General features: G+C 48.6%; 1 protein-coding gene across 1 annotated transcript in view; it reads right to left on the bottom strand.

Annotated features, from left to right (window-relative positions):
- Positions 1-10260, bottom strand: part of KCNJ5 (potassium inwardly rectifying channel subfamily J member 5) — a 31998-nt gene extending 21738 nt beyond the window's left edge. The window contains exon 1 of the mRNA XM_016922263.3: positions 9892-10260. The gene's annotated coding sequence lies outside the window, so the exon portion shown is untranslated. The remainder of the gene's footprint in view (positions 1-9891) is intronic.
- Positions 10261-11756: the final 1496 nt, after the last annotated feature.

Here is an 11756-nt window from a genome sequence, read left to right as displayed (position 1 = left end):
GTCACTCAGTGTCCCTCGTTTTGCTCGGAGACATCCTGACCTGGGCAAGCTCTTTAGGGAGCATCTTTCCTGTCTGTGCCGCATTCTCCATGGCCTTTGCACTCTTTTTGCTTTTGTTTTAAACACGTCATCAATTCATTGCCTGCAGCAGCTTGTACTGCCTTTTGGTTTTTCTTTGCAGAACAGCTCTGGAAGTGAAGTGTGTGTGTGTGTGCGCACGCGTGCACTACTCTGGACTGGGTGCCTTACACGTGTTAACACACTTGATCAGCTCAGCAACACTGTGGAATAAGTGTAATGTGTCCATTATTCAGATCAGGAGACTGAGATTCAGAGCAGGGAGGGAGCTTGCCGGAGACCACATGGCTCGCAAGCAGCAGAACCTGGGTTTGAACTGACAGCGGCCTGACTTCAGAACCCACGCTTTCCCACCCTCCTACTTCACACCCATTTGAGTCCAGCCATCTTGGTTCTGAATCATAACCCTGACTCTCCTGGCCACATCCTATGCTCCACATTACATGTTACTCTACAGGTTACCACCCTGGGTCTCTTTCCTATATAAGAAATAGAAATATTTGTGGAAATCCTAATGTTCATGACATCTCTGCCATTTTATCAGGAAAAATTCTATCCTACCAAATACTGGTGTAATATACTTGGCCCCCCTGGATTGGATTGGTATAGGTTAAGAGCAGATATAAGGTCTGAAATAATCCCGGTATTCCTAGTATGTGGAATTATTATCATGGAATCATAATGGCAGTTTGCACCTCTGTTGGGCTCTTTCAACTCCTGTGTTGGCTCAGGAGAATCCTATCACATTAGTCCCCTTTTGTAGTTGGATAGTTGGGCTTGCCAGAAGGCACACAAATTTGGGTTAACTCATTTCCAGGATTCTGGCATTGTAGACACAGAAACACCGACTGTGAAATTTTATGTAATACAAACACTGGAAGATTTAGCAAAAGGCCTGCCAGGCGGCCCTGACTTCTGGCTGCACAACAAAGGGGGGTGGTTGGTGCCAAATGGGGCAACAGAAGGTGAGTTTGGGGCCTGCAGAGCCTCGGGTAGCCCAGAGGAGCGAGAGAGTATTGGCCGTTCATTTTAACTCCATCCTCGGAGGATTCCCCACCACAAGCCTAAGGAAGTAATAAAACCTCATGCATTATTTTTTGATATCTGGAGAGAAACACGTACCCTAGAAATGCTGTGGACTAATTCCATGGTTACTTTGTCATTAAAGAAACCAAAATACTGAGAGGTCACCATAAACATAAAAAGGCAGAGAGAGAAGGATTAAATGGTGTTTCATGTAAGGATCTTTAAAGGGAGACAGAATTCTAGTCTGAAAGGAGCACAGGCAGATCTGGCATTTTGCTTGGGGAGTTCAATTCTTTGGAGAAAATACAGAGACAAAAAGACCATTTTGATGGTATTTAAAATATCCCTCTGTCCAGTGTATCTAAGTGAGTCTAAATATATTCAGCAGTTTTTTAAAGGGCAGATATTAGGCCCGATTCAAGGTATGGAATATAGATTCGAAAGGGTTAGTGATAGGTGAGTGCCTTTCAGGTAACTTTGCATCACAGACCAAGCCCGTTATTGAGGACTGTACCTATGGAGCAGGCCCGTGAGCTTGTGACTGAGTTTCCCAACCTGCCAGGCTCCCATTTGCTTAGGATGAGTATTTTTCTGCCCTCCCTGGTGAGCCACTGTGGGCCACTCGCCACTCCTTACACCCCTTCCCTTTAATACCTCGCTTGGCTTACTTGCAAAATCCACATGCACCCTCCTGGATCTCACAGAACATGTATGAAAAGTCATGGCCATGAAAAGGGCACGGAAATCAAATTAATTAATTTTGCTTTTTCCCCATGTTTGTTTCTGTCTGTCTGGTACTTTTCCTTTTTAAGCCTGCCATCTCTTTGAAAGTGAGCCGCACAGTGATAATCCATTTTCTTCATTGTAACCCCACAGTGTATGTATTCCACATTAAATAATAAAAGGGATTAATAATTAAATCAAAATGAAAAACCACTTGTTTCCTGTCTATAACCCAAGGGACAGATTTCCTGGGCTGGTGCCAATTTATCAGTGATGATTAGGGAGTATGAGGTAGAAGTGCACAGAGACGACAGCCTGAAAGCAGGATAATGTGAGTCTGAATATATTCATATACAAGTGAAAAGGATGAGATGGTGAGGGAAGGTAAATGTGAGAAAGAGCCACAGAAACTGGACATAACAGGTAAAATCCCAGTAATTATCGTCACCTACTGGGGCTGTACCATATACCCAATTTTATTCCAAATGCTTTACATGTATAAACTCATTTAATCATTTCAGAAAAGGTACCAGGTAGATACTGTTCTCCCCATTTTATAGATGAGAAAACTGAGGTGCAGGAGGGTGAGTCAACTGCCCCAAATCTAGTAAGTGGTTGATCTGGAGTTGAACCCAGGCTGAGTGGCCCTTGACTCACACTCAATGTCTGAGCAACTCCACAAAAATGGAATGCTTAAATGATCCAAGAAAGAAGAGATAGACAAATATCGTGGGATAAGAAATGAAACAGAAAAATCCATTGAGAATAAGAGAAAAACAAAGTGAAAGAAATAGGAAAGGCCAGGCACGGCGGCTCACGCCTGTAATCCCAGAACTGTGGGAGGCCAAGGCAGGCGGATTACCTGGGGTCAGGAGTTCGAGAACAGCCTAGCGAACATGGTGAAACTCCATCTCTACTAAAAATACAAAAAAAGTGAGCTGGGCGTGGTGGTGAGTTCCTGTAGTCCCAGCTATTCGGGAGGCTAAGGTATGATAATCGCAGACAGCAGAGAGGTTGGCAGTGAGCCGAGATTGCGCCACTGAACTCCAGCCTGGGTGACAGAGTGAGACTCTATCTAAAAAAAAGAAAGAAAGAAAGAAATAGAAAAATTAGAGTAAGGAGTTGAGAACGAAAGAAGGATTTAAAAAAGCAAAGGACAAAAAGGAAAGACAAAGTGAAGTGTAAGTGGATGTGGGCATTAGAACGAAAGCTGAGGAGTAGGAAAGAAAGAACAGATGAGAGACCCAGCTGAAGGGAACTGCATCTTGGCACTTGCCATGGGGCACTGCTCATGTGCTAACTTATTTGACTTTCCCATGGCATTTCAAGGTAGGTGTTATTAGACACATTTTACAGAAAGAGAACTGAAGGTCTGAAAGACTAATGTCCAAGGCGACACAATTAGTTCATGGCAGAGCAAAAAGAACTGCTGACAATTACAAAATGCCAAAGAAAGAAACTGAAGAATAGCAAATAAATGGAGAAACATACTGTATTCATGGATTGGAAGACTCAATATAGTAAAAACGTTGATTCTCTCTGAATCCATATACAGATTCAATGCAATTTCTATCAAAATCTCACAAGATTTTTTATAGATATAGATAAAATTATTCTAAAACTTATGTGAAAAGGGAAAGCAACTAGAATAGATAAAACAATTTTGGAAAAGAATAAAGTGGAAGGAATCAGTCTACACAAGTTCAAGACTCATTACATAACTGCAGTTATGAGGAAACTCCAGACTATGTGGTATTGGCAGAAGGATAGACACATAGATTGATGGAACAGAACAGAGAACCCAAAAATAGACCTTTGCAAATATGCCCAACTTATTTTTGACAAAAGTGCAAAAGGAATTCAGTGGAGGAAAGACAGCCTTTACAACAAATGGTGCCGGAGCAATTGCACATTTTTAGGCAAAAAAAAGAACCTTGACCTAAGTCTCAGACTTTATACCGAAGTTAATTCAAAATGGATCATGAACTTAAATATAAAACAATAAAACTTTCTAGAGAAAAACATGGGAGACACTCTTCAAGATCTAGGGCAGGCAAAGAGTTCTTAGACTTCACAAGAAAAGCACAATCCATAAGAAGACAAACTGATCAATTAAACTTCCATCAAATTAAAAACACTTGCTCTGAAAAAGACTCTGTTAAGATGAAAAGGCAAAATTACAAAGTAGGACAAAATATTTGTAAATTACATATCTGACTGACAAAGGACTGGTATCTAAAATATATACTTAAAAATTCTCAAAACTCAAGAGAAACAACAACAAAAGCCAATCAAATTAGAAAATGGGCAAAAGACATGAGAAGACATTTTGCTAAGGAGGATATGTGGAGGGCAAATAAGCACATAAAAAGATGGTCAACAGGCCAGGAGTGGTGGCTCATGCTTGTAATCCCAGCATTTTGGGAGGCCGAGGTGGGCAGATCACCTGAAGTCAGGAGTTCGAGACCAGCCTGGCAAACATGGTGAAACTTTGTCTCTACTAAAAATACAAAAATTAGCCAGGCATGGTGGCACGCACCTGTAGTCCCAGTTACTTGGGAGGCTGAGGCCGGAGAATCGCTTGAACTCAGGAGGCGGAGGTTGCAGTGAGCCGAGATTGCACCACTGCACTCCAGCCTGAGTGACAGAGTAAGACTCTGTCTCAAAAAAAAAAAAAAAAAATGTGGTAAACGGCATTAGTAATCAGGGAAATGCAAAATTAAAACCCAATAAGATAGATAGCACTAGAATGGCTAAAATAAGAAATAGTGACAATAATAAATGTTGGCAAAGATGCAGAGAAACTGGATCACTGATACAGTGTTGGTGGGAGTGTAAAGTGGCACAGTCACAATGGAAAACAGCTGGACAGTTCTTTGAAAAAAAATTTAAAAAACTAAACATACAACTACCAGATGACCCATCAATTACACTTCTGGGCATTTATCCCAGAGACATGAAAACCTATATACATATGTTCACACAAGAACCAGTACACAAATGCTTATAGCAACTTTATTCATAATAGCCCCAAAGTGAAAACATCCCAGATGTCATTCAGTAAGTGAATGGCTAAACAAGCAATGGTACCTTCCCACTGTGGACGATTCCCACTGTGGTACATTCCTGCTACTCAGCAATAAAAAAACCACACACACACACACACACACACACACACACCCCCAACAAGCACACATGCACACCCCTAAATGAATCCCCAGAGAATTTTGTTGAGTGAAAAAAGCCAATCCCAAAAGATTACATACTGTATAATTCTACTTACATAACATTCTTGAGATGACAAATACAGACCAGTGGTTGCCAGAGGTTAAGGAGAGGGTGGGGTGGGATGGAAGTGGGCGTGGCTATAATAGGGCCACATAAGAGGTCCTCCTGGTGATGGAAATGTTGTTTTCTTATTGGCTATGTATTCGTTTTGAAAGTGTACTACAGTTTTGCAAAATATTACCACTGAGAGAAACTGGATGAAGGGAATGGCAGATCTCTGTTCATTATTTCTGAAACTGCATGTGAATCTATAATGATCTCAAAATCAAAGTGTTTAGTGGAAAAATAAAGAATGACTGCAGTAGACAAAGAGATTGAGTTAAAGAAGCATAAATGCACTAAACGGCATTTATGATCAAGAGAATGAGTGAAAAAAGACAAAAATGGAGGGGAAAAAAAGAACCAAACTGAGAAAGAGAGAGAGGGGGAGGAAGAGAAAGGAAATAAAATGTGACCAAGCGTGAATGTTTAGGAGGAGTCGGGGAGATTGAAAGAGATGCAGGAGAGGTGGTGGGGGCTGGGGGCAGGTGCCCTGGGACAGCCGCAGGCCCAGGCGTCCCTCCTACCGCCCTTGGCTGGCCTTGGCTCCCTCCTTTCCAAACCCCTCCCTGGGCTCCTTCTACCCCTTCACCAGCAAACCTGTTTCTCAAGCCCCCTTAGAAGGCTTCCCTGCTCCATAACAGCAGCCTGCCTTCGCCCCTGCGATGGCTGTGCCTCTCCCTAAGGGCGCGCAGCACGCAGCACGGATGCTGGAGTCTCTCCCGGCAGCTCTGCCGCCCCCAGGCAGTGGTCTGAGAGCTCAGAGGGCAGGCAGGCCTGGTGTGGAAGATCCCCCTGTCTAGCTCAGGTGCCTACACAAGGTCTGGCCTGTGGTAGGAGCTCCCTACTCATTTTTGAGGGAGTTCTTCTGGAGAAGGACACTTCACAAAGCAACCTGACTTGGCCGGGGAAGCCTTCATACTGTGATGTCCAGTGGGCTGGTTCCTGGGGCCTGACACCCATGGCTTCTGCTGGCACTGCTGGACAGCCCCCTTGCTGAAGCAGAAGCAGCACCTCCCACTGCCCGGGGTTCCAGGCACCAAGTGCTCAGCAGTGCAGTCATCCCTGGGGTTGGGGGGGTGGGGGGCACACTCTAAGGGGGAGACACAGGTTTGGTCCCAGGAAGCATCTGAGGTCCTCTTGGTTCTTGCACCGCACCCCACTCCCATTTTCCTTTCTGAGCAGCAGGAAATAACATAGGATGATGGCATTGGACCTTCCTGATTGTAAAGTCGGGTGCCTGAAATCTGGGAGAAGGTGTAGGGTGAGCAGCACACGCAGCCCCGGACCACCAAGTCACAGGGGATGAGAATGAGACTCCAAGTTTGCTCTCTCCTTCCCTCCCCAACCCCTCCATGTCTCCCCACCCTCACCCTTTCCTGTCCCCCATACTATCTGGCCACCCTATTGATTGATCCCTGGTGACCAGGAAGTGCCGTTGCCACCTGCCAACTGTTCAGATGATCCATGACCTTTGCCCTCAGCTTGCTCTGGCCTGGAACGATAATGGAAGTTAACATTTTAAGCACTAGCCAGGATCTCCAGGGTCACATGTTAAAGCTTTGGCTCTACCATTTAACTTAGCACGGCTCTTGGCAAGGGTTCCCGCCATCCTGGGCCCTGTTGACTAGAATAGCTCCCTTATCAGAATGTCAAGGTAGGAGGAACTAGATAAGCTGCTGCTGCACAGGCAGGGCCTTCAGAGGCAGCCGCTCACGCCAGCCCTGGCTGGCAGAATGTCAGAAGTGGAAGCTGTCCACTCTGTTTTAAAACAATTCCAGAGAAAGCCACTTCACAAGTCTTTTTGAGAAATACACTCAGGTATTCTTACTCAAATACCTCGCTACAATCTTTTGAACTGGAACTCCCATTCTTCTTGTTTTTTTCTTTAGAAAATAAAAACAAAACACAGAAAGATTCCTTCGTGGCTGACGACTATCTTAACAGTTATCTGATGACAGATCCGCACTTGGAAACACTGCCAGCCCTCAATGACCTGTCTATAGCTCATACACAGTGAACATTTTCATCCAAAAATGGCCCCTTTGAACTACCTATGGATTCCCTGACCCCTGCCTTCTCTCCACCATCCTTCCACCTCCAGCCTAAATAGTCAATCAGTATTGGCTCAGAAAATGCGAGTGTTTGCTAACATTCTCCTAAACAAAAAGCATAACCCTGCCCCAACGATCACATTCCAAGGTTTTCAAAAATTAATGATTGCTGGCACATGATAGGTGATCAAATGAATGGTTGTTGAACAAGAAAAAAAAAAACAATGCAGAAGTGGATGCAGTTTTCAAGTACATGAAAGCACAGGACACCTGTTTGTGGCTTCGCCCACCGCAGGCAGGAAGAATCAGGTCATTTGAAGGGGAAATGGAAACCAGAGAATGGGCATTCTAGTCGTTTCTTCCCTCCTTGGGGGTTTACTTCATCACGGATGACTAGAGCAGCCTTCAGAGTCTCCCAAATTCCTGGACAAGAAACCCAGTCAGGTGCTTGCAGAAAGCCCCAAAGGGATCTTGCTTGGCACCAGGGACAGCGAGGCTGAGGACTGCTGTGACAGGGCCACACACGTGTCTCTGCTGGACCCACAGACAAAGAGCTCTGCACTGCTCAGGACTTGCCAGCAGACTCCGGGGAAGCCATGGTGGGGAACCCCACTAAGATCTGACTTCATCCCAGAGAAGACAGCTAAGCTTTGGGGACAGCCCTGGGCAGAGTGAATGTGGCCCAGGTTCGCTTTGACCCCACCTCACCCTTGGCTCCTCCTTTAGCTGAACTGCTCAATGGATAGAGCACAGGCAGGCTACTTAAATAAAAAATGCTGCCTGTGAGTAATGCCGGCAGTTTATAGCAGCTTTTGGAGAGGCCAGAAAACAGCCATGCCTGAGTGGCTGGTTCCCTTTCTGTTGGAGAGCTAGGTAGTAGGTCTAGAACGTTGTTCTGGGGACAATCCTTGTGCTTTGTGGAATGTATAGGCAAATTTTCCATCCTTTCTTTTTCTTTTTTTTTCTTTCTTTTTTTGAGATGGGGTCTTGCTATGTTGCCCCAGTTGGTCTTGAACTCCTGGGCTCAAGTAATCCCCTTACCTCAGCCTCCTGAGCCGGCAATTTCTCTATGTGTTGTTTCCTGTCTTTCAATGGTGGCCCTGCTGCTGCTCTTCCAAGAAGCACATACGCTGTGCCCCGGGCCTCCCACTGAAGGCCTTAGGCCTCTAGGCAGAATGGTGCCATCTCAGGTGGGGTCCATAGATAGTTTAAAATACCAGCCAAGCCGACCAAACTCTTTATGCCAGAGTCCAACCATGGGCCTCTAACTCCCACATCATTTGCTCTGCCCTGTTCGTTCCTCAGATTCCAGGAAGCCTGAGCGCCTCATTCAGCCAGATGATGCAATTTACACCTGGCTTTGAGGAAAAACAGGGATGTGGAAAGACAAGAGCAGCTTTCAGAATTAGCTTTTGTTAGTGGAAAGACCCTGGATTTAAAGCCAGAGGACAAGAGTTTTGGAGATAGCAGTGCTGCTGCCACTTAGTGCCTGGAATTCTGTTACCCTTACTCTCATCTATAAAACAGAAGAAATAAGCTCTGCCCCACAGGACTGGTGTCAAGATGAACTCATGTAAACGTATATAGCTCGGCACCTTGGTTTCATAAATATTAGCCTTTTCCTCACATGGAAAAGTGCTTTGAGAACCAGAAAGCCCGATAAAGCATATGGCTTTTGATGAAAACGAGGCACATTTTGGAGTCAGATATAGGAGAGAATCTCCCTTTATGAGCTGTGCACCTGAGGCAAATTGCACAGCCTCTCTGGGCTTCAATTTTTCACCTATAGAATGAGGATGATAATCTCAGCTTATTAAAAAGATTGAAACAGAGTAAAATACTTGGCGTGTTCCTGTTGATCTTCTTCTGGTGTTTGAAAAGGCTCCTGGAACAGGTTTTGGGCTGGCGTTGCTCACCCTGATGTTCAGGGTAGGCCCTAGAACTTTGGGGGCCGGACCTGAGGCCCTCCACAGCCCCTGGGGTTGGAGAGCCCTGTTTGAGGGAAGGCACAGATAAAACCAGGGGGCCAACAGCTCTGCAGGGAGAAGCACTGACTTGAAGAGAAGGGGAGCAATGACAAGGCCGGCCTTCTCTGTTCCCTATCCTCTGTCCTCACAGCCTTGACCCCTGGCCTTTCTGAACCATTTGAAAGCTGTTTAAAAGGAGATAGGGAGGTACGCAGGAAATGACTTGGGCAGCGAGGGGGGCAGAAATCACAAGGCCGTGTTTCCAGTTTGGCCACACTTAAAAGAGAAAGCAAAATTAGGCTGGGGATCTAAGGCTGAGGGGGGCACCGCCCCCCATCCTGGCCCTCCCTGCTCCCATTTGAAGGAAGAGTCCTACCAGGTGAAAAATGTTCTCCACACCCCACCCACTCCTGGCCACTGTTGCCTCTCAAACCACTGCTGGATCTGGGGCACCCCCAGGTAGCCCCGGTCTAGTGCCAGAAGTGAAGGTGTTTATGGCTGGGCTCCCAATGCCCAGGGCAGCCTGCAGCCACGGAGATCTCCAATTTCCTAAACGTGGACCTGCCCTAAGCTTTTCCTTATCCCCCCTGGCTCCCAGTCTAGCAGGTTCCCTGTGACAGCCTGCTGCCCAGGTGATGGACACCTGAGGGTGTCGTCCTGCCCTCCAGAACCCGCGAGCTGGGGGAGAAATGGAGGAGGAAAAGAAGACAACTTACTTGTTGAGATCGGAGCTGCCGAGTCCCACTGATGCTAACTTCTGGGGTGTCCCTTAGCGGCGGTGCAGGGGGCGCTCAGGGCTTTTGAGGGGACTCCCCAGCCCCTGCCATGACCCCACGGAGGAGCTGTAGCTGGAACCTCTCCCTGTCGTGGGGTCCTGTGGGCAGAGGTACCTAAGCCATCCTGTCCCTTCACTCGCGGCCCCTTGGGTCACTCCCTTTCTCTAGCGAGAGCAGCTGGAACAATCTCTCTCTCTCTCTCTCTCTCTCTCTGTCTCTCTCTCTCTCTCAGTGTGTGTGTGTGTGTGTGTGTGTGTGTGTGTCCCCTCCTCCCTCTCCTCTCTCCCTCCGTCCCTGGTACAAATGAATCTCTGGGTAGTAACGCGACTGGAAGGGCCCCCGGCATTGGCGGCGGGGGGCGGGCTGGGGTGGGGCGGGGGCTCCATGTGATCGGGGACGCCGTCAGCTCGGCAGGACTGGGAGGGAAGAGGAAGGCGGAGAGAGAGCCCGGCAGGCATCCAGCCCTCCGCTCGCGTCCCCGCGGCCCCCTGCGCCCTCCCCCGGCTCCCCCTGCCCCCGGCTGCACCCCTGCTGCGGGGTGCCAGGGACGGAGACCTGCGCGCGCGCGTGTGAGCGTCCCATGCCTGTGTGTGAGCGCCGCGTGTCACGCGTGTCCGTGTGTGAGCGCCGCGTATTTAGTGGGTGCGGTGGAGCAGACAGAAAGAAGGGAGAAACTATTAGGGCAGAAATCTTGGCTCGGAGCCTCGGCGGGGCTGCTCAGTCGCTCCGCGGTGCGCTAAGCGGACGGTTGGCAGCATTTCGCCGTTTCCCGAGAGGGATGGAGCAGATGGGGGGATTCCTTTGGGAAGGCGGGGGAGCCACAGTCTGGGCGCTGCATCCCCCGCCCGACGGCTCTGATTCCCGCCGTGGAGTGAGGGTCCGGGGGCCTGATCCGCCAGCTGCAGGTGGAGTGGGTCCAGGGACAGGACCCAGGCTAGCTGTCCCCGGGCTCGCTGCTCACCCCGGACGATCTCTCCCCGGCGTGCGGCGGCGGCTGGGCGGCGATGGCTGGAAACGCGCCCTGCACGGACAGGAGGCCGGAGCAGCCCGGAGGGAACGGAGCTCAACCTTGCCCAGGCGTGGGCAGAGCCGGCGTCCTCCGCGCCGCCTCCCGGCTCTCCCTTTTGGATTCCTACCTGCCTTGAGGACAGATGATGACCAGAGTGTGTTCTTTAATTCGTGGAAGCCGTAGGAAAGGCAGCTGCCAGGGCAGGCTGAAAGGGAGGGCTGCTGTCTGGGGAGGGCCGGCAGGTGCCTCTGAGGACCGGTCTGTTCGGGGTGGCCCTTCTCACCCGGTGGTGTTCCTTCTGGCCCCTCTCCGTTACCCAGCCTTTTGGGGTCAACACCCCCCCTGCCAGCCCCCTCTCTCACGGCAGACACAGCTGGTCAAACGTGGGGTACCCTAGCACCTAGCACAAGTGCTAGGTGAATGATGTCTACGACCAGAAAACTGGTTTATTACGTTGCAATGAGAAAAATGCTTGTCACTAATACTGGAGGGCACCAAGTCCATCCTCTCCTTTAAGGACAGTGACAGGGAAACTTAGTCTCTAATAGTGGCCTTGGGGTCCTCTTGCCTCGGAGACCAGCGTACACACAGCCCATTGCCCAGGCACCCTCCCCTGGGACAGAGCGCAGAGCGGTCCAGCCAGAGTGGGCCTCATGATTGCCCCTCTTCTCTCTGTAGAGAGGGTGATTGTTAAATGTGGCTGCAACAGGCCCTAACAGGAAAGCTCTGTGTCCCCTTAGGGGACTCAGCTTGCCTAGGTGCTCACGCACCGCACCATATGTTGTTTGACCTCAGG

Source organism: Pan troglodytes, chromosome 9 (genome assembly GCF_028858775.2).
Source record: "Pan troglodytes isolate AG18354 chromosome 9, NHGRI_mPanTro3-v2.0_pri, whole genome shotgun sequence".
Classification (NCBI taxonomy): Eukaryota; Metazoa; Chordata; class Mammalia; order Primates; family Hominidae; genus Pan; species Pan troglodytes.
The sequence above is the reverse complement of the archived record's forward strand: the minus strand, read 5'-3'. Positions and strand labels throughout refer to the sequence as shown.